The sequence below is a fragment of the Arachis ipaensis genome, chromosome B5 (genome assembly GCF_059453495.1).
Source record: "Arachis ipaensis isolate K30076 ecotype BB chromosome B5, ASM5945349v1, whole genome shotgun sequence".
Classification (NCBI taxonomy): Eukaryota; Viridiplantae; Streptophyta; class Magnoliopsida; order Fabales; family Fabaceae; genus Arachis; species Arachis ipaensis.
The window spans coordinates 84,553,017-84,576,960 of NC_142440.1; the positions used below are offsets into that span (position 1 = coordinate 84,553,017).

The window sequence follows — 23,944 nt, forward strand, 5'->3', positions numbered from 1 at the left end:
GAAACAGAAAGTAAATTCATTAGCCATATCAGTAAGTAATTGACATTGATTAATGGGGTGTTCATGCAGAAAGTTGTTGCAGCATCACTTTATTGTTTCTTAGGTAAGAAAGTCACTTTTTATGTTTCCACTAAAACACTGCTTATGGCCTCTTGTTATTCACATATCCTTGGCAAGTTTCTTTTCTTTGTTTTTCTTTTTATTTGAGCTTATTTGCTCCTTGTTGCTCAGTGTCATGTGTTGCTCAAGCCTTTGGCATTTTCTTTTTCTTATTAGTGCACTACACATATCCACTACAGGCATTTTAGTTCACATTTCTTCTTGAGACATTGGTGCCCAGCACCTCTTTGTGTGACTAAATGTTTTGTATTTAGGTTGCTCTTGATAATGGACTTTTGGTTGATAATCCCGGGTTAGTTAACCCAAGTTACCAAGTGTTGAAACACTCCTCAGAACCTATTCATCCAAGCATATCCTTAATACATAAACACCACAGGCATTTGTCTCAGAAGTTCAAACCATTGGTGCCTAGCTTATTTTCTCAATTTTTTGCTTTTTGGTTGCCCTTTTTCAGTGGCTTTTTCTTCTTCTTTTTCTTTCTTTTTCATGGCCAAAGACATTTATTCATCAAGATCCATAGACAGCATCCTAATTTCCACTAAAAGTGACAATTCTAACTTTATTTCTTAGTGAGCTGACTATTCAATCAAACATGCATACCACCACTTAATCTTATTTGATTTCTTACCAAATGGAATTGAGTTACTTTTGTTCAAACATTTCTTTTATTTTATGGAAACAGAACAAGCATGGCAAGCATACATTTAAGCAAGTGAAGTTTATCCAGACACTTAGACTATCACTTATTTGGAAATTAAACAAACAGACAAACAAAAACTGCAATGACTCAAACTTAAAGCAGGGGTGCATGCAAACTTCCAATATCAGCAATTCAAAGTACAAGCAATTAAGTGACAATACAACCTTTTAGCATCTTCTTTGTTGTTCATCATCCTTCCTAGCCTTGGTGTTCTCTTTGATGATGATGTATATTCCTTCCATGAGATTGATTGTCTTCCTGCAAAGCTATTAGAAGTTGCTTGTTCCCCAAGCACTTTGGTTAGCATGCATGTATGTTTGTAGGCCTCTGAACTTAGATTGGTGTGTGAACACCAAACTTAGTTCCTTGCCATATGCAGCAATTTGGATCATATGCAGAAAACCTCATGTGCTTTTATTAAGAAAATAACTATGAACTAGAAAAAGAAACTATGAACTAGAAATTAAACTATTGTTTAAGTAGTTTCCCTGATTGGTTGGAGCTAGTGACTAGTCATGCTGAGGTAGAAATGTGCTTTTAATGAAGTTTTTGGTGGAACACCAAACTTAGAATCTCACATTCACCCTTGAATTGTTTTGGTGTGCAACACCAAACTTAGCTCCTTGCAATACAGATAAATCTACTTAACTCTTTTATTGAAATAACTAGAAAAGAAAAACTACCTTTGGTTGGGTTGCCTCCCAACAAGCGCTTCTTTAACGTCATTAGCTTGACATGCTGTTCTTGACTTTCTTCCTCTTCCTCCAGTTTGTTAAGAGGAATGACTTCAAGTGGATAAAGGAGCTAGTTAGTGCCCCTTGTTGTGAATGCTTCTTTCCAGCAAGCTTTCCCTTGTGATTGGCTTGAGTGAACTTGCTTGTTGGCTCAGGAGTTGGATTGTTCTTCGACCTTCTCTTCTTCATGGATATGGTCCTTTGTTTCTCGGTCACAATCCTCATTTTGGTGCTTGTTTCTACTGCCTTCACATCCTTGATCTCAGAACTTGGTTGTTGTTGGACAGTTGGAGTATCCTGTTCATCAAAAGCTTCCTGAATTTGTGGTTCAATGAACCCTTCCTCTTTGCAACTCTCTGTGTCATTGGAGTGTGATCTCCCTTGATTGACTTTCTCCCTTTCTTGTTCTTCTGATTCCTCCCTTGGGTTTGCCATGGTCTCACTAGAAGAATTGTGGGTAGGGATTTGCTTTGATAGATATCCAATTTGTGCTTCTAGCTTTTGAATGGCAGCACCTTGATTTTGTAAGTTGGATATCAATTCTTCCTTAAAGCCTTTCAAATCGGTTATGTCTTGACTCATGGTTGCAAGCATTCCTTCTATCCTGTTTAATTGATCTTGAAATTGTTGGTTCGGATTAGGTTGATGAGGTTGATTATCTTGGCTGTGATATGGTGGCTGGGAGTATGTGTTTTGTGTGGGTTGATAGAGTCTTTGGTTGGCGTGTTAGTAGTGGTATGACTCTTGTGTGTAGTGGAATGAGTCTTGTGGATAGTGAAATGAATTGTATGAATTTGAGAAGGAATTTTGTGCTGAGAAATGCTCAAGTGATGAAGAATTTGGATATGTAAAACTAGGAGGTGAGGTTGGATAATTCAGAGGTGATGGCTCTTGATGAATGGGGTGTGAATAAGTGAAATCTCTTTGGTTTTGATCTTCCCAGCCACAACTTGAGTAGTGTTCAAATTCACCAAAACATGGACCATTTTGTGGCTCTGGGAAGTACCCCGTTTCCTGTTCCTGATACTCCCACCCACCATGAGCATAATAACATGAATCATTCTGTGGTGGTGGAGAGTTTCTCATGGATTTTGATTGACCAAAAGATGATGGATACTCCTTTCTTTTTTGCAATGTGCTTAGTCTCAAACAATACTCATCCAAAGATAGTGGAAATCCCATAGTGAGGCAATATCACAAACAGCTAGTGGTTAGTATGCTAACAAGTGAATAAGCAAAGAAAACAAATTAAAATCTGCAGAAATTAGCAGTAATAAACTGAAACAAAAACTATTAACAAAAGAAAAGAAAAATTGCTCAATCTAGTTAACTTCCAATTTGAGAATTGTCAATCGAAAACCAATCCCCGGCAACGGCGCCATAAACTTGATGCGCATAATCTAGTTATGCTACGATTTAGGAAATTGCACGATCGGCAAAATTCCTTCCGGCAAGTGCACCGGTTATCGTCAAGTAAAAACTCACAATAGAGTGAGGTCGAATCCCACAAGGATTGGTTGAGTGAGCAATTCGGATTAGAAGTGTGTTCTAGTTGAGCGGAATCAAGATTGAGATGAGAATTTGCAGAATGTAAAGTTGGCGGGAAAAGTAAATGACAAGAAATTAAAATGGCGGAATCTTAAATTGCATGAATTAAAGAGCAGAAACTAAATTGCTGAAATTAAAAGGAATGGGGGTGATTGCATGAATTTAATTGCAGGATGTAAAGAGAAAGTGGAAATCAGAATTTGGGGGATTCATTGGGTTATAGGAGATATTGAGATCTCCGATTCAAAACATGTTTATCTCTTCCTCAACCAATGCGTTCATTGAATTTTGCTTGGCAACCTTATATGATTGGATCCCAATTCCTTGGCTCACCAATGCTCTCTAAAAATAAACAAATTCCCAATCCCTTGGTTTAAATGTTCATAAGAAGAGATGATGCTTGATCACTGATTATACCACACAATTTCATGAACCACAATTTGGTAGGATTACATGTCACAATATCCATCCAAACCCCAATCCAATCCACTGTGAGAAAGCTTCTCTAGCATGAATCCTCCATTCCTTTCCCAAGGCTCCGAAGGATTCCAAGTATGAGTAGTTTCTTTCCCAAGACAACTACTCAATGGAATTAGATCGAGAAGCTTTCTAACAAAATTCAAGAGAAAAGATTGAAGAAGAAGATAAACTATTATTGATTCATTGAATTACAATAGAGCTCCCTAACCCAATGAAAGGGGGTTTAGTGAATCATAGCTCTGAATTCAATTACAAAGAAAAGGAAAACCAGCTAAAAGTAAAAGTAAAAGTCAAGGGTCCAAAAGTCCCCTCTCAGGGGCTGGATTCCCCTTTAATCCCCCCCTCTCAAATGCAGAAACTAAGGCCTTTAAATAGGCTCCCTAAATTACAAAATGAAAATGAAATTCAAAGCAAATTACAATCAAATGAAAATAAACTATTCTAGATGATTCTTGTGGCCTTGATTTGGTGTTGTTGATGGGCCTTGCTTGCTTGAAGGGCTGAGTGACATAATTGATCCAAAAAGGATAATGATCCATTAAACTACACTCAAATGTTGCACCCCCCTTTCTTGAGTCGTCACTTTGTTCTCTTGTCAACCTTGCCAATTTGATGCCAAATATAGACTATTATACCTCGTTGGAAAGCTATGGATGTCAGCTTTCTAACGCAACTGGAAGCACCTCAATTGGATCTCTACAACTCGAGTTATACTCCATGGAAGGTGAAGAGGTCAGCTGGCCTGATTGCATGTTGGTACTATGCTCTTCTATGCACATTACGGGGCTGTTTTCTCCCTCAATTTTTAGTATCCACCATGCATGCCATATATTCTTGGAAAGCTCTAGATGTCTTCTTTCCAATGCATTTTGAATCACCTCATTTGGAGTTTTGTAGCTCAAGTTATTTATGTTTGAAGAAGGCATGGTCAAGCTGTTCCATATAACACGTTTAAGCTTCAGTTTAAGGTTAAACTGAAGCTTAAACGTGGATAAAGGAAGGGCAGCCCTGGAGGTCGAACACGTTTAACCTCCAGTTTGAGGTCAAACTGGAGGTTAAACGTGGAAGCTTAGAATGGTAGCCCTGGAGGTGTCGAACACGTTTAACCTCCAGTTTGAGGTCAAACTGGAGGTTAAACGTGGAACTCCTTCCTGAGTGGCATTATTATTCTGGCGTTTAACCTCCAGTTTGAGGTCAAACTGGAGGTTAAACGTGGAAATGCTTCTTTGGTGAGACCTTCCATTCTGGCGTTTAACCTCCAGTTTGAGGTCAAACTGGAGGTTAAACTTCATTTCCAGCATTTCTTATCCTTCATGATTTTTGGCGTTTAAGCTCCAGTTTAGGCTTAAACTGGAACTTAAACTCCACATGTGATATTCAAGCTTCCTTTATTGATTTTGTTGCTTCCTTGCCTAGCCTCTTCTTCCCTGAAATCATCCAAACAGTTGCATCAAAGTCTTGCTAAAATTCATGAGAATTCTTCCATTCATAGCATTCAAGGAATATAACTAAAAACTCATGGAATTTGCATAAAAATCTTCATGTTTGAATGATTTAAGACAAGCATGACTATTTGGCCAAAATGATTACTTAAGGCTCAAGAAAATGCATAAAACAACTAAAAATAAAAGAAAAAGGCTAGTGAAACTAGCCTAAGATGCCTTGGCATCAGCGTCCCATTATTCACAGGATTCCTTTCAGAAGTGTACATGAACTGGTTATTAGCTACCATGTCAATGAGTTCTTGAGCTTCTGCAGGCGTTTTCTTTAGGTGAATGGATCCACCTGCAGAAGTATCCAATGACATCTTAGCCAATTCAGATAGACCATCATAGAATATATCCAGGATGGTCCATTCTGAAAGCATGTCAGAAGGACACTTTTTGGTCAGTTGCTTGTATCTTTCCCAAGCTTCATAGAGGGATTCACCTTCTTTCTGTCTGAAGGTTTGAACATCCACTCTAAGCTTGCTCAGCTTTTGAGGAGGAAAGAACTTGGCTAAGAAAGTCGTGACTAGCTTGTCCCAAGAGTTTAGGCTATCTCTAGGTTGAGAGTCCAACCACACTCTAGCTCTGTCTCTTACAGCAAAAGGGAAAAGCATGAGCCTGTAGACTTCAGGATCTACTCCATTAGTCTTAACAGTATAACATATCTGCAAGAATTCAGTTAAGAACTGAAAAGGATCTTCGGATGGAAGTCCATGAAACTTGCAGTTCTGCTGCATCAGAGAAACTAGCTGAGGGTTCAGCTCAAAGTTGTTTGCTCCAATGGCAGGAATGGAGATGCTTCTTCCATCTAAATTGGAATTAGGTGCAGTAAAGTCACCAAGCATTCTCCTTGCATTATTGTTGTTGGGTTCGGCTGCCATCTCCTTTACTTGTTCGAAATTTTCAATAAGGTTGTCTCTGGATTGTTGTAATTTAGCTTCTCTTAGTTTCCTCTTCAGAGTCCTTTCAGGTTCTGGATCAGCTTCAACAAGAATATCTTTTTCCTTGTTCCTGCTCATAAGAAAGAGAAGAGAACAAGAAAAGAAGAGGAATCCTCTATGTCACAGTAAAGAGGTTCCTTATTGTTAGTAGAAGAAGAAAAGGAATAGGGGTGAAGAAGAATGAAGAATCCAAACACAAGGGTAAGGATAGGAGCAGTGATGTGAGATGAAGAGAACTGTTAGTAGATGAATAAATAGTTAAAAGGAGATGAGGGAGAAGGATTTTCGAAAATTATTTTTGAAAAAGAGTTAGTGATTTTCAAAAATAGTTTTTGAAAAAGGTTAGTAATTTTTCGAAAATTAAAATCAAAAATTAAAATAATTAGTCAATAAAAATGAAATTTTGAAAAAGAGGGAAGATATTTTCGAAAATTAGAGAGAGAGAGAGAGAGTTAGTTAGGTGGTTTTGAAAAAGATAAGAAACAAACAAAAAGTTAGTTAGTTAGTTGAAACAAATTTTGAAAAGATAAGGAGTTAGGAAGTTAGAAAAGATATTTTGAAATCAAGTTTTTGAAAAAGATATGATAAGAAGATATTTTTGAAAAGATATGATTGAAATTAGTTTTGAAAAAGGTTTGATTTTTAAAATCACAATTAATGACTTGATTCACAAGAAATCACAAGATATGATTCTAGAACTTAAAGTTTGAATCTTTCTTAACAAGTAAGTAACAAACTTGAAATTTTTGAATCAAAACATTAATTGATGATGTTATTTTCAAAAATTATGTGATAAAGATAAGAAAAAGATTTTTTGAAAAATATTTTAAAATTTTCGAAAATAACTAAGAAAAATGAAAAAGATTTGATTTTTGAAAAAGATTTTGAAAAAGATGAGATTTTTAAATTGAAAATTTGATTTGACTCATAAAAACAACTAGATTTTAAAAATTTTTGAAAAAGTCAACTCAAATTTTCGAATTTGATGAGAGAAAAAGGGAAAGATATTTTTTTTTATTTTTGAATTTTTAATGATGAGAGGGAAAAACATGAAAAAAGACTCAATGCATGAAAATTTTGGATCAAAACAATGAATGCATGCAACAATGCTATGAATGTCAAGATGAACACCAAGAACACTTTGAATGTCAAGATGAACATCAAGAACTTATTTTTTAAAATTTTTATATGCAAAGAAAACATGCAAGACACCAAACTTAGAAATCTTTTATGTTTAGACTCTATGGATGCAAAAATGCACATGAAAAACAAGAAAAGACACAAAAACATGAAAACATCAAGATCAAACAAGAAGACTTACCAAGAACAACTTGAAGATCATGAAGAACACTATAAATGCATGAGTTTTTGAAAAATGCTAGATGACTATGCAATTGACACCAAACTTTAAATCTGACTCAAGACTCAAACAAGAAACATGAACTATTTTTGATTTTTATGATTTTTATGATTTTTTTTTTTGTATTTTTATTTTATATTTTTCGAAAATCATTTGAAAAAGAAAAATAAGGATTCCAAAATTTTCAATATGAATTTCAGGAATCTTACAATCTTAATCTAAAGCTCCAATCTGAGGGTTAGACATGGCTTAATAGCCAGTCAAGCTTTAGCATGAATATGGGAGTAATTCATTCAATTTTAAGCCAAAACCTCTGTCCAAAAGAATCTAGACATGGTTTTATAGCCAGCATGCTTCAACATGCTTCATGAAACTCTAGAATTCATTCTTAAAAATTCTGAAGAAAAATATATTTTTGAAAACATTTTTATTTTAAAATTTTTTTTCGAAAACAAAGGAGAAATTTTTGAAATATTTTTGAAAAATTTTTGAAAAGAAAACAAAAATAAAATTACCTAATCTGAGCAACAAGATAAACCGTCAGTTGTCCAAACTCGAACAATCCCCGGCAACAGTGCCAAAATCTTGGTGCACGAAATTGTGATCATCAATGGCGCCATCAACATGGTACGCTCAATTGTAATCTCAACTCTTTATCACAACTTCGCACAACTAACCAGCAAGTGCACTGGGTCGTCCAAGTAATAAACCTTACGCGAGTAAGGGTTGATCCCACGGAGATTGTTGGTATGAAGCAAGCTATGGTCATCTTGTAAATCTCAGTCAGGCGGATATCAAAAGGTTATGGAGTTTTCGAATATTAATAATAAAATAGGGATAGAAATACTTATGTAAATCCTTGGTGAGAATTTCAGATAAATGCATGGAGATGCTTTCGTCCCTCTAAACCTCTGCTTTCCTGCTGTCTTCATCCGATCAGTCTTACTCCTTTCTATGGCTGGCTTTATGTAAGGACATCACCGTTGTCAATGGCTACTTTTAATCCTCTCTGGAAAATGGTCTGATGCGCTGTCACTGCATGGCTAATCATCTGAGGTTCTCGATCATACTGGAATAGGATTCACCCTCCTTTTGCGTCTGTCACTACGCCCAGCACTCGCGAGTTTGAAGTTCGTCACAGTCATTCAATCCCAGAGTCCTACTCGGAATACCACAGACAAGGTTTAGACTTTCCAGACTCTCATGAATGCCGCCATCAATCTAGCTTATACCACGAAGATTCTGATTAAGTGATCCAAGAGATACTCATTCAATCTAAGGTAGAACGGAAGTGGTTGTCAGGCACGCGTTCATAGGGAATGATGATGATTGTCACGTTCATCACATTCAGGTTGAAGTGCGAATGAATATCTTAGAAGCGAAATAAGTTGAATTGAATAGAAAAACAGTAGTACTTTGCATTAATCTTTGAGGAATAGCAGAGCTCCACACCTTAATCTATAGAGTGTAGAAACTCTACCGTTGAAAATACATAAGTGAAAGGTTCAGGCATGGCCGAATGGCCAGCCCCCAAAACGTGATCACAGGATAAAAAATACAATCCAGGATGTCTAATACAATAGTAAAAAGTCCTATTTATAATAAACTAGCTACTAGGGTTTACAGAAGTAAGTAATTGATGCATAAATCCACTTCCAGAGCCCACTTGGTGTGTGCTAGGGCTGAGCTTGAATGTTACACGTGCAGAGGCTCTTTCTGGAGTTGAACGCCAGGTTGTAACGTATTTCTGGCGTTCAACTCTGGTTTGTGACTTGTTTATGGCGTTTAACTCCAGACAGTAGCGTAGAACTGGCGTTCAACGCCCTTTTACGTCGTCTAAACTCGTTCAAAGTATGGACTATTATACATTGCTGGAAAGCCCTGGATGTCTACTTTCCAACACAAATGGAAGCGCGCCATTTTGAGTTATGTAGCTCCAGAAAATCCACTTTGAGTGCAGGGAGGTCAGAATCCAACAGCATCAGCAGTCCTTCTTCAACCTCTGAATCTGATTTTTGCTCAAGTCCCTCAATTTCAGCCAGAAAATACCTGAAATCACAAAAAAATACACAAACTCATAGTAAAGTCCAGAAATGTGAATTTAACATAAAAACTCATAAAAACATCCCTAAAAGTAACTAGATTCTACTAAAAATATACTAAAAACAATGCCAAAAAGCGTATAAATTATCCGCTCATCAATAACGGAAAAGTAAATCAAAACATGAAATTAACCTAGATCTAAGAAATCCTAATCTAGAGCTAACCTAATCCTAATTCTATAGAAAAGAGAGAGCTTCTCTCTCTTGAAATACTCTAAACTTGTAGGCTAAGACAACCAAACAAGCGATAAAGAAGCATGAAGGCATTCAAGCAAATATATAACATATGGATGCATATAATCAAGAAGCACAATGCATTAAGGTGAACACATTACATCCATCAAGAAATTGCCTATTCAAAGAAAAGAATTCAAATCACATGGTGGCCAAATCATGCAATTCAAAAGATTTAGCGTACTTGAAAGCAATTCTCATTCACTTGGTACTCACAAAATTAAGCATGAAGAACTAAAAACCAAGTGGTAAAATATAACCTCAATCAAGGAATCCAACAAGGATTATAAGCATAGGGATGTTAAGATAACATCCTCCCTTTGATGTTTAGCAGCAATCAATGGTAAACAAAATCAATAATCCAATACTTATAAAGAAAAGATAAAAAGTTAAATGAAAAGTAAACTAACTAACTAACTACCTAAATGGTTACAAGTGGTGTTTGGAAGTGTTGGATGAGGGGTAAGAGAAGGGGGGAAGAAAGAAGAAGGAAGGAAATGGAAAGAAGAGATGAAAAGAAATGTGTAAAATAAGGTGGTCCACGCGTACGCGTGCAACGACGTGTGCGCGTGGATGGGGTGAAATGGGTGCGACACGTACGCGTGTGTAACATGTGCGCGTTGATGGCTTATTTTGAGAGCGACGCGTACGCGTTGTGTACGCGTACACGTGAGTACTATAACAACCCTAATTTTCGAGTACGCGAGATCTTTTCTGAAGACACGGATTTCTCCGAAAGATCAGTAAAGGGAACACCTCTTCTGTATCATCAAGCATATCAATCCTCATCGTCATTATATTATCTTTAACTCAGGACCTTAGTTGAGACAAGCCCGACAACGCAATTACGAAGAACGTAGTTTTTGAACCGTATCGGTTAGGAGTTCTGATTGTAGTTTTCGTAAATAGTCTCAGTTTAACGAACCGGACTCGACTCATGAGAGAAGAGAGATAATAGTATAATATTATCATTATATTAGTATTAGAAGATGTTTGAATGATATTATAAGGTTACCTGGTCTGTTTTAGTTAAAAACAGAAAATCAATTTTACCGGTTTCACAGTTTACTGGTACAGCTTAGCACCAGCACTCTCTGATGCCTTTAGCAATGCTAAGGCCTCATCATACATGTTCTATTCTCATAATAAATATGTTACTAGTGTCATTTATGCTAGTAGCTCAGAAAATAAGTTTTAGAGATATTTTTACAAGTATTTCGATACATCTAGTTTTAGTAGTTATACACTTGAGATATTTTAATATTATTTTAACCCACCTCCAAGCCAACCAATCACAACTCACCTTACACCCATAAAACACTCCAAGGCTGGTCATTTACTCCCTTTGGCCGAAATTGAAAGGAGAGAAAAGAGAGAAAATTTCATTAACACTTAATCTTCAAAGCTTGATTTCTTCTGAACCAAAACTCAAATCAAAACTCCGATTTCACCAAAATGATCCTCTCTTCTTCCTCTACATAACCATGTAACTTATCAAGGCTGGAAATAAGGTGAGATGGCTGTTCCTTTCCCCTTTCAATTCGGTTTTCAAGGAAACATGCTTAAACATGTGTTTTCTTGATGTTCTTCCTTAGGAATCATGCTTAACTTGACTTGAGGGCCAAGAAATGTGATTTTCCAGCAAGTATAAGGTTAGAAATCACCTCCTAACGTTCTGAGGGAGATTTGGTTAGTTGAGGGTTTTTGGATTTACAGTTGTTCTTGATGTGATTTAGGAGGAAAAAGTGCTAAAGGACCACCTGAAAGTCTAACTGAATTAGGAGCAGCAAAACCAGGTAGGGTGTCACGAAATTAATCTTGATTATTTCTGCTTGATTTGTGTGAATGTTGTATGATTTGGCTGTGCTAAAAATTGGTTGCATATATGATTGATTCTTGGTGAAAATTTGGTGAAATTTTGATGAAATTTGATGAAATTCAAGCTTTAAAGTTCATGTTCTTGGGGCAGCTGGAAAAACGAACCCTAGGCCTTAAATTGGGGTTCAATTTGTGTTAAAATCATGTAGAAAAGATGGGGTTTCAGTGGCTGAGAATTTATTTTGAATTTTGGTAAAAATCGGTTGCTGAAAAGACTAAAAAATGGGGACAAATAGAGAAAGAATCTGAAGAATTTATGAAGAACATGAAGAACACTTTGAGTGTGATGAAGAACAATGAAGAACAGGCTTTAGATCCTTAAAAGGGCAAGGAAGTAAAAATTTTGGTGTTTAAGGGGTTATTTAGTAATTTCTGAAAGTTAGGGTGGTAAAAGTAGAAATATTAAAAGTTACTGGTGGTAAAACGTGAATTTTAAAGGTTAAAAGTAAAAGGTAAGTTAATTTTCGAAAATATATTAATAAAATAATAAATAATAATAAAATATTAAATAATAATATTTAATTAAAAATAATATTTTAATAAAAATAATAAAATAATGCGGAAAATGCAGTTTTCTGTAAAAGCTTTAGAAAGACAACTTTAAGCGCAGAATCTCATAAATACCTTCATAAAACACTTAGGGAGTGGTAAGAACATATTAGTGAGGCAAAGATAAATAAATGATAAAAAGTTGAAGAGAAGATAAAAGTCGAAGAAAAGTTTGTAAAGTTTTAATGACAGAAAAACAGATAGAGATTAGTGAACAAACTAGGGCAACATAGTTAGTCCTTGAGTTGCGATTAGGGTTAGGTATTATATGGAAAGTTAAACTATTTCAGTATAGACTTAATGAACCTATACTTGGGACAGGCGAACTATTCATACCGAAATTTACATAAGCTTTAAATACATATGTTATGAAGAGAAATCAAAGCAGAGTAAAGAAACACAGAGAACAGAGTAACCAGAGAAAAGTAAAGAGATACAGAGAAAAGAGTAATCAGAGCAGAGTAAAAAGAAAAAGAGAAAAGAGTAATGTGATAAAGAGAAATGGTTTGGGTTACGATGTTGTAAAAGTAAAAGCTGTAAAGTTTGTATAGAATGATTGAACGGAGAAAGAAAGAGGTACTGCATAAGAATGTGAAAGTGATTATGAATAATGAGAATGATAATGAATGATGATAATGAGAATGATTATGTGATGATCTGCTGTGTGAAGACAGTCAGATAGATGGTGGTACGACCACTGAGAGTGCTTTCCTGGGATACTTAGCTATAATGCTATTCTGTAAGTCAGAGGACTCTTACAGAGGTATCGAGAACACACGACTAGCATATACTACTGTAAGTCAAAGGACTCTTACAGTGAGAGTGTGTGTATGCTCCTGTAAGTCAAAGGACTCTTACAGTGAGAGTGTGTGTATGCTCCTGTAAGTCAAAGGACTCTTACAGAGAGTGTGTTAGGCAGATATAAGTTAACTAGCTCCGCCATGCAAGTCAAAGGACTCTTGCGAGGGGCATTGCCAACAGGGAAGCCTTACCTGGTCAGAGGACTCCGGGTAACGTCGGGAGCGGGTCTATAACCGACAAATGAACTCATTACCTGCGCTAGGGCTAGACATGCATCATACTTAGTTGTGCATTTCCTTTGTTATGATTGTGGTATGAATGTATGCTTTCCTTGTTGTATTCTATTCTCTGTGTCTGTTTTGTATTTTCTTGTATCCTTCTGTTTGTGTTCTGTTTTCTATTTCTCTATTTCCTCTATTTATCTTCATCTTCTATTTACTGCTTTCTGTATTTTGCCATTCGTTTGCAAAACAACATATAATTAATGAACTTAACTAATAACCCCGACCCTACTAAGAACTCCCCAGTTCTTACCCCTTCTCTCTCCCTTCCCCCTTCAGATGGAAGCAAGAGCTCCTTTCCGTAGTTCGCTGACGACCGTTTGCAAAAAGGATTCCGCTTTAGGTAGTCTTCTGAGTCTAGGGTGAATCCTGTTCTCTGTTTATATGTATATACTGTGAGACCAGCCAATGTCTGCACCCCGTTTGTACGTGAACTTTAACCTAAATCCTGTGTACGAGACTCCTGTTGTGTGGCTACTTGATGAGGTACCAGAGAGACGTCCTATGGCAATGTCTGATCGTGTAGAGGAGTAGTAGATGATGTTCTACCTTTTGGTGACGTTCCACCTGACTTGAGTTTTGAAGACCTAGAACGTACTTTCCCTCGCTTTAGTAGTTTAGATGGACCAGGTGAGTTTAGAGTCTAGGCTAGCCTAGGTGCCAGCTTAGGGACCTCTTGAACAGGTCAGGACCTGGGATGTTGTATGTATATATATGTATATAGATATTATTTAGCTATATCTAGGGGTGTTCTAACTAATAGTCTATACTCTAATAAAGGCTGAATCACCGAATGTTGTCAACTACTTGTGATGTATTTATGTGTGGTTATTTATAACTATTTTATCTGTTATTATTTGTGAATTAATTATAAATGATTCTGTTTATTAATTCAAACGTTTTCAAAAAAAAGCACCTCGCAAACTAACTACGCTTTTAACAACGAATCAAGCTCATATAATAAATAATAGATAATAATTAGGATGACAAATTGGTAGCACCCAGCTTCCGGTATGCCCTAGGCGTACTGAAAATTTGGTCGTTACAAGTACACTTGTGCGAAAGGCACAAGATGCGCACAGTGTAGGCGCAACTCTCTGGAATTTGGCTTGGGGTGGAATTGTGGAATTCACACATACGCGTGTATGACGCGTGCGCGTGGATGGTCGAAGATGCTTTATGCACGCGTACGCGTGAGGCACGTTTACGCGTGGGTTGATGCTCTGTTTTTCAAAATTTTTACATGTTTTTGCACCAAACCAAGCATTCCAAACCTCCAAACAGCTACCAAAACACCTTAAAACCTTATTTAACATATTAAACCAACAAATAAATTCAACAAACTAATTAAAACGTGAAATTAAACTAATTCTATCATTATTTACAAAAGAGAAAATGAAAAGATTTTACCATGGTGGGGTGTCTCCCACCTAGCACTTTTGTTTATTGTCCTTAAGTTGGACTTATAGGGAGCTCCTCTCATGGTGGCTTGTGCTTAAATTCTTCTTGGAACTCCCACCAATGCTTGGTTCTCTATTGTGTCCCAAGATTTCTCATGAGTTGCACCAAGTCTTGATGGAGTTCTTCAAAAGCTTGGGGCTCCCAAATTGGATCCTCATCGCGTAATCCGGGATCCCACACTTTATTTTCACACCCATCTTGAAGTTGATCATTATTAGTCCATCTGGGTGCCATGATCTTAGAATTCTCATTTAAGCGACCAGAATGCTGCCTGTAACAACCCTAGTTTTTGAAAATCAAATAATTAGTTATTTGTGATTTATTTTATTTGTTGATAACTTTATTTTAAGAAAAATTATTTTACTAAAGGTAATTAAATGGAATTTCATGATAATTGAAGTTTAAATTAATTAAAATTTTTATATAATCTTTATTAGATATTTGGTATACTTGAAATTATAATTTTGATAATTGAAAAATAAGAAGAATTGTATAATTTAATTTAAATAAATCCTATTTTGAATGGATTATTTTATTAATTTAAACTCCTAGAAATTATTTTATTGAAAATGATTAGATTGATATTTATAAATACTTTAAGTTTAAGTCAATTAATATTTATGTATAATTTTTATTATAATTAGTTATTTTATAAATTGAAATTAAAGTTTCGGTGATAGAAAAATAATGGAAAGTTATATCATTTAATTTGAATAAAAAATATTGAGTTTAAACTATATTTTATAATTATATGATTAATATGCTTATTTTATAATTTAAACTAGAAATAATTAATTCAACTTAGCAATATGTTGATAAATAATGTTTCTAAATATTTTTAATAGAGTACATTTGATTTTAAAATTATCCTACCCTTCAATATTATCAAAATATCTATTCATATCTATCCATATTCTTATATAAAATCCTAATTTCTAACCCCAAATTCCCAAATTGAATCAGAAACCCTAATTCCCAAATCCCAGAAACCCTAACCCTAGCCCCCTCACCACAGCCGCAGCCTTTCCCAAAACTCGAACGCCCCCAGCAGACTCACCAAGCTTGAGACACACAGCAGCAGCCGTCACCCCCTAACCACCCTCTTCTTCACTCTCAGCGGCACACAATCAAACACACACACACACACAGAGGAGAGCGCGTCGGCCAGTATGGTTGCTATCGCCGCCAGCTGGTCGCCGTCGATCCCATCACTGGCCTCGTTGCCAGCCGTGCCATCAGAGAGAAAGATCGGGCAGAAAGGGGAGAAACAGGGGAAGGGACCACGGAGAAGGGAAGAGAGAGAGAGAGCAAGCGTCGGAGAGAGAGAGGGAGCTCGTGCCTCACCGCCGTCACCCATGGAGCCACGAGCTGCGCTGGTCGTCGCCGCGTCGCGTCGAGGAGGAAGGCCAATACTGAATGACGCTGGCTGAGAGGAAGACGCGGGCTGGAGGAGCTGCATCCAGTCGCCGCTGTCGTGCCACTGACCACCGCCGTTTCGCCGTCGCCTTCCTCGCGAGCTGCCACCACACCGCTGTTGTCGCAATCTGCTGCTGCTGCATCTCACCAAGCCGCCGCTGGAGGAGGAGCGCTCGCCAGTTTTACTTCTGCTTCTAGTTTCTGGGATGTGATAAGAAGCCACTTCCACTGCTGGAACTGTTGGTTTTGTTGCTCTGTCCTTGCTTTAGATCCACTCTGAGGCGTTACCATCGCTGTTTGGCTGACACTGAGGCTTTTTACTACCATCGGAGCTGCTCAGGACCACCACTGTGGCTGCAATGAGAACAGAGCGGGTGACAAAACCTGACAGAGTGCCGCTATTGTTGATTAGAGATGCCAAAACTACTGCTGCTGCTGTGGATTTGGAATATTGGGTGTGTCGCGTTTAAATTCTGCAAATTTCGACACTCTGAGGTAGGGAATTTAACGTTTTTAATTTAGAATGCCTACAAAGTTATTGGATAAGTGCAAATGGTTAATAATAGTTAAGAATTTCTTAATTGACAAGAATGACTTGAAATATGTTTGAGAATTGTTAGCTATTGTGATTTTTTTGAGTTATGATTCGAATTAAATGTGGTTGTGAACGGTGATTAAACTGGTGATATTGATTTTGATTTGAGGCTATAACTATTACCGATTTTCTAATTGTTTGGAATTATTGAGAATCCTGTTATTTGATTATGTTGAGCTGGTTGCCATAGGCTGGTTTGCTTGATGGTTGCAAACTTATTGAAATTATGATCTTTGACGGATTTATATTGAATTGAATGATGTGCTGGTTATTTGATATAGTGTAACGGTAGTGGATTTGTTGGAAATTCTGATCTTATGTGATATTGCTGAATTGGTTGAAATCTGGTTGTGAATTGTAGTTTGAATTATTGATTTTTTTGCGATGAGTTGGCTGAGATTTTGATCTTGAGTGAGTTATTTTGAATTGTTTGATATTGAATTGGAATTTTAGTATATTGGAATGGCTGTGAAATGGACTTGTGACGGGTTGAAATTAGTTGAAATGGGGCTGTGAATGATTTATTTAATGCTACTTATTAAGCTGAAAAATGTTGAGCTAATTATTAAAAATCTGACGTTTTAATAATTGATGAATGGAATTTAGATTAAGGCTGTGATTGTGACTGGTTCTGTTGCTGTGAGTGATTGATTAATTGGTAAGATTAATTCTGGCTAAGTTGTGGCTGTATTCTAATTATTAAGAATAAGTGCTTATTGTTGTTTTTAGTTATCTGATGTAACGGAACGGCTGTGATACTGACAACGACTGATTGGAATTGGCTTTGATGGTTGCTAAAGTTGATTTATAATTAATTAGAATTAAGTTTGAGAATGGTTAAAAGATTGAAGTTTGATTACTAAATCATTCTCTTCAAATTTGACTTTTAAAACTAAATAGTAACTGTGCTAAAGGGTAAATGACATCAAAATAATTAGAATTATGAAAGGCTGATTTTTGGGATTACTAGTTGATTGAGTTTAATTTTGAAAGGATTCCATGATATGTGAAAAGTAAATATGAATTGATGAGATTGGAGTTGGATTGATGGATTAGTTGGAATTGTGGAGTATGATTGATTTGTTAAATATTATGAATTGTGAATGTCTGATTGATTGAGAATTATCTGTTTAAAAATTGTGGGGAAAAGGACTGGTGGTTTGTGGAGAAAGAGGGAACCCGAAAAGGGTGGCAAAGTCCAGGTTTTAAGGGAGATGTTGCCGAATTTTCTATAAAATCTAAAACTTTGTTGAAATGTTATTTAGAAAAGTTTAATCTTGAGGAATCGTATTACTTGATTTACTAAGGAAAAAGTTATGTTTTAAATTTAATCTATTTGAGAAAAACATATCTTGTGTTCGATTTATTCAGAAAAGAATTACTTTACGATTTTAAAGAACTTAGGAAAGCATTATGTTTTAAGATCGATTTTACGTATAAAAAGGGCTTATGTTTTGTGTTGGACTTACGGGTTTCGTTCAGAGGAACTTTAATGAAATTACAAGAAAAAGGGGCTTTGATTGGGTGACGTCGCTTTGTGAGGTTCTTGGAAAAGGTTGAAAGAATTGGTTTCAAGAATGAAATCGAGATTGATTTTCGATTCGAATTTGGTTCGGAACTTCTGATTTCTATGACTTGGTTTTAAATGGGTATAGAAACTTCCTTTGTTTAAATTAAATTAAGAAAACAATGATTTTTAAGAATCTTTACTGAATTTATAGAAATGAAGCCGTTGGTTTTTTCCCTAAAGTCTTGAGACCTTGCCGTGAGTTTTAATTAATAACTTTTGACTTTAAAGTGATCAAGCGAATAGTTTGAAAATGAATGATTGAATAGTTCAGAAGAGATTGTAAGTTGACATGGTTTTGAGGTGGTTTGGAAGTTTTGAAAAGAAAACTTATTTTAGCAAAATGGTTCTTGGCAAGATGTGAACTGAATACGTTTGTGATTTGAAAGTAAGTGAGCCAAGAATGATTTTTGAAATAAGATTTTGAATCTGATTGACTGTGGATGTTATTAAGAATATGACGAGGCCTGGCAAGGATGGTGGTATAGTCCCGCTTGCTCAATGCGTAAACTGTTATGCAGGGATGGTGGTTTTGTCCCGCCTGCAGTGAGGATGGTGGTTTTGTCCCACTCACATATTGATAAATTATTTGGCAAGGACAGTGGTTTAAATCCCGCTTGCGTGTTCCGGGCAAGGATGGTGATTTAGTCCCGCTTGCTTGTGGAACCTACGGATAAGGATGGTGGTTGAATCCCGCTTATTCGAGTCGGGTCTGGCAACATAACCGACGCACGAGCTCATGGCCAGCAGGACAGGCATGCATCATATGCATTTATATGACATTGTTTGGGTGTGCATATTACAATTGGTTTGCCTATGTGAATAGTTATGTTGAATTGCTAATTGCTTTACTTGATATAACTGTTTGATTGTGTTTAAACCTTCTTACTTGTGTTTGTGACTGAAAATTGGTTGGATTGCAATGATTTGGTTGTTGATTGAGTTGCTTGGGCCTAGAGCCGTGATTAATTATGAGATGGACTGAAGACTGTGTTTGGTTTGTATTTTTGGTTTAGGAAAGTATGAAAAGCTAAACTGGTTTAGCATAGACTTAATGAACCTATGCTTGGAATAGTTTGATCATTCGTGCTGTCTAGGAAAAACTTTTTTTAAAAAAAGGGCTTTTGGATTTATGATGAAATATAGTTTTCTTGAGTATGTTAATTATTTGCATATTATTTCATTACTTTTACGGCATTCCAATTCCCTACTGAGAACTTGTGGTTTGTTCTCACCCCAAAATCTTCCACCCTTTCAGTGACACAGGTTTGAAGACACAGTTTGAAGCTGCGGGCGATTATAGAATTTATTTATGAGATAAGTTTTTGAGTTAGGTTATTTTCATAGAATTCCCTCGCCCTTGTTACTTTAGTTTTTATTTTATACAGAGGGATAGGATTTGTATCTAAGTTTTATTTGAAATCTTTTGTATGACATTGTTTGGGTGTGCATATTATAATTGGTTTGCCTATGTGAATAGTTATGTTTAATTGCTAATTGCTTTACTTGATATAACTGTTTTATTGTGTTTGAACCTTCTTACTTGTGTTTGTGACTGAAAATTGGTTGGATTGCAATGATTTGGTTGTTGATTGAGTTGCTTGGGCCTAGGGCCGTGGTTAATTATGAGATGGACTGAAGACTGTGTTTGGTTTGTATTTTTGGTTTAGGAAAGTATGAAAAGCTAAACTGGTTCAGCATAGACTTAATGAACCTATGCTTGGAATAGTTTGATCATTCGTGTTGTCTAGGAAAAACTTTAAAAAAAAAAGGCTTTTAGATTTATGATGAAATATAGTTTTCTTGAGTATGTTAATTATTTGAATATTATTTCATTACTTTTACGGCATTCCCATTCCCTGCTGAGAACGTGTGGTTTGTTCTCACCCCAAAATCTTCCACCCTTTCAGTGACACAGGTTCGAAGACACAGTTTGAAGCTGCGGGCGATTATAGAATTTATTTATGAGATAAGTTTTTGAGTTAGGTTATTTTCATAGAATTCCCTCGCCCTTGTTACTTTAGTTTTTATTTTATACAGAGGGATAGGATTTGTATCTAAGTTTTATTTGAAATCTTTTGTATGACAGATATTATTATTAGTAATTATGTGATTATTATTACTTGGAAATGTTTGCTATATGATTTTAATTAATAAAAACAAAATTTTCTGGCATTTTTACTAAAACTGGATCACGATATCAAACTAGAGGCTCAATAGTAAATAGTTAATAAAGGAAAGCAGGTTGGTAACGCCTTACTTTCGGTACGATCATGACGTACTGGAAGTTGGGTCGTTACACTGCCCATTCTAGCGTTTAACGCCCAGAATGATACCTTTACTGGCGTTAAACGCCCAGAATGGTAGCCATTCTGGTGTTTAACGCCCAAATTGCCTATTTACTAGCGTTTTGATGCCAGTGAGCTCTCTTTCTCTGTTATTCTTCTGCTTTATGTTCTGAACTTTCATATCCTTGACTTGTTCACTGAAAGGCATTAATAAACACGAACAAAAAAATTAAATAGACTTATATAATTGTTATAAACATCTAATTTTTTTTGTAATGCCTGGGTTGCCTCCCAGCAAGCGCTTCTTTACTGTCTTTAGCTGGACTTTACTGAGCTTTTTAAATTAGTCTTAGTTTTGAGCATTCTTTCTCGACATTGCCTTCAAGATAGTGTTTGATTCTCTGTCCATTAACAATGAATTTTTTGTCAGAATCAACATCTTGAATCTCTACATAACCATATGGTGACACGCTTGTAATCACATATGGTCCCCTACAATGGGATTTCAATTTCCCAAGGAACAATTTGAGCCTAGAGTTAAACAGCAGAACCTTCTGCCCTGACTCAAAGACTCTAGATGACAACTTTTTGTCATGCCATATTTTTGCTTTCTCTTTGTAAATTTTAGCATTTTCGAAAGCATTGAGTTTGAACTCCTTCAGCTCATTCAACTAGAGTAATCTCTTCTCTCCAGCTACCTTGGCATCAAGGTTGAGGAATCTAGTTGCCCAGTAGGCTTTGTGTTCTAGTTCTACTAGCAGATGACAAGCTTTTCCATACACAAGCTGGTATGGAGAGGTCCCTATAGGGGTCTTGAATGCTGTTCTGTATGCCCACAGAGCATCATCCAAACTTCTTGCCCAATCCCTTCTATGGGTACTTACAGTCTGTTCCAGGATTCGTTTTAGTTCTCTATTTGAGACTTCAGCCTGCCCATTTGTCTGTGGATAATATGGAGTTGCTGATAAACCCCGATTTCGTGGTTTATCTTGTGCTTATTTTAGGGGATTTTATCACCTTTTCCCACATTTATTCAATGAAATAGCATGGTTTTGTAATTCTCCATTGAATTGTGCTTACGTGTAAAAACATACTTTTTTTGGCCTTTAAATTGATGATTTTGATTCACTTTAATTCCATTCGATGTCTTGATGTGTTTGTTGAGAGATTTCAGGTTCATAAGGCAAGTATTGGATGGAAGAAATGAGGAGAAAAGCATACAAAGTGGAGAATGCATGAAGAAACAAAGATTGGGAATGAATCAATGGGCACAGGCGTACTTGCCACGTTCGCGCGGATGAAGAAACAGCCAATCGACGCACACGCGCATACGGCGCATACGCGCCGATACTAGCACGTGACCCACTTAAAAGCAAAACGCTGGGGGCAATTTCTGAGCTGCCCAGGCCCAATTCCAACTTGTTTCTGAGTGTATTTCACGCATAATTGAAGTCCAAGCAAAAGAGGGAGCAATTAGTTAGTCAACATGAGCCTTTAGTTAGTTTTCTAGAGAGAGAAGCTCCCTCTAATCTCTAGAATTAGGTTAGGATTATGTTAAAATGTCTTGGATCTTGAATTAATTACTTGATTTCATCTTATTTCTTTTACAATTTCTCAATTCTACACCTTGATTTCTCTAGTTGCAAAGTCAATTTCTCATTTTTCTCTCTTGTATGTTGATGAATATTGTTAGATCTAATTTTCTTTTAATGTAATTTCATGTTTCTATATTTATTTTATGTTGATCTTGCTTGCTATTATTGATTTCTCGCCTATGAAAGTTATGGGTCTCTTTAATTTTATTATTTTGTGATGTTTACTTCATTGAACATTAGGTGTTTGATATAATACTTCCTATAGTTTTTGAGTAGTTCTCTCGACCCTTGGCCTAAGCTAAGGGGATTGAGTGATCTTGAGTCCTTAGGCTACATTGAATTGGTAATTCCAGAACCCTTGGGGATTAATTTGATAACCATTTACTCTAGCCTACTACTAAGTTGATGACCGAAATTCACACCCCATTCAAAATTGGTGAGTTAGTCCTTTTGGCAAGGGCACCAAAATTATCGTCAAGTAATAACCCACATTGGAGTGGGATCGTATCCACAGAGATTGGCAAATTTGAGCAGTTTTAATCAATTGATTAATTAGTCAAGCGGATCAATAGGATTGTAGACTGCAGAATTGTAAATGACATAAATGTAAATGACTAAAATATAAAGAAAAGCAATAAAGTGCAGAAATATAAATGGCAGAAAGTAAAGGGCGGAATCATAAATGACTTGAATGTAAATGGGAACGGGGAATTGCTGAATGTAAAAGTAAGCTGTAAAGAAATGGATAGATAAGGATGGGAAATTCATTGAGATTGGGAGGTGTTGTCTCTTTGGATCAAATCTAGCTTATATCCTCTTCAATCATGCAACTCATTGACCTCTTGGCAATCATGATTGATTGAGCCCTAATCCCTTGGTAACTCAATCTCCCAGATCTTGATCAATAGCCAATTCCTTGGTCTAATTGCTCATGAAGAGATATATGCTTGGTCCCTGATTATACCACACACCATTATAGGTCCAAGTAGAGGGAGGATTATATGTCACATATCCAAACACCAAAACCCAGATTCTACTCTAGTGTGATAAGGGATTTCAAGCATGGTTTCATGTTTCCTTTCCCAAGATTCCCATGAAACCCAATTGCATTCAATCTCTTTCCTAAGATAATTGAATACTAAGCATTAAGAACGAAATTCCTTCATTTCCAGCATGGCGTGCCATGCCCCATCCTTCAAGTGGCACGCTCGTCCCTCGAACAATCTTGGCGTGCCACGCCTTCGAACTCAAGTGGCACGCCATAGTGGATTTCTTGTGTTGGCGTGCCACGCCTTCAAACTCAAGTGGCACGCCCCTTTTCTTTCTCACTTCTCTTTCCCTCTGGAAACTTGTACTGGCGTGCCACGCCCAAGGTCTGCCGTGCCACTCCCTTGCTTTATACTTGGCGAGGCTTCTCTAGAAAGTTGAACTAGAGTGGCACGCCCAGGGTCTGGTGTGCCATGCCTCTTTTGTGAGTGAGTGGTTCCTCTGTTTGGCGTGCGACGCCACGAACTTAAGTGGCACGCCCCAATGCTTCTCTCTGAATGACATAGGCGTGCCACGCCTGGTTGCTCAAGTGGCACGCCTAAATGAAGAATGGTGAATGGCGTGCCACGCCTTCGATATCAAGTGGCATGCCCCATGTAATTGGCCTCCTTCATCATCTCTGGAAACTTATACCAGCGTGCCACGCCCATGATCTTGTCTTAGTTCCAGTAGTTGGCGTGCCACGCCTTCGATACCAAGTGGCACGCCCAGTCTTTGCTTTTGGTCCTTTGTGCATTGGCGTGCCACGCCTGGTTGCTCA

General features: G+C 36.8%; 1 non-coding gene across 1 annotated transcript; it reads left to right on the forward strand.

Moving 5' to 3' along the window:
- Positions 1 to 5,443: 5,443 nt before the first annotated feature.
- Positions 5,444 to 5,551, forward strand: LOC148564811 (small nucleolar RNA R71). The gene has a single exon (XR_015884798.1). It is a non-coding gene; the product is annotated as a small nucleolar RNA R71 (small nucleolar RNA).
- The last annotated feature ends 18,393 nt before the right edge of the window (positions 5,552 to 23,944 follow it).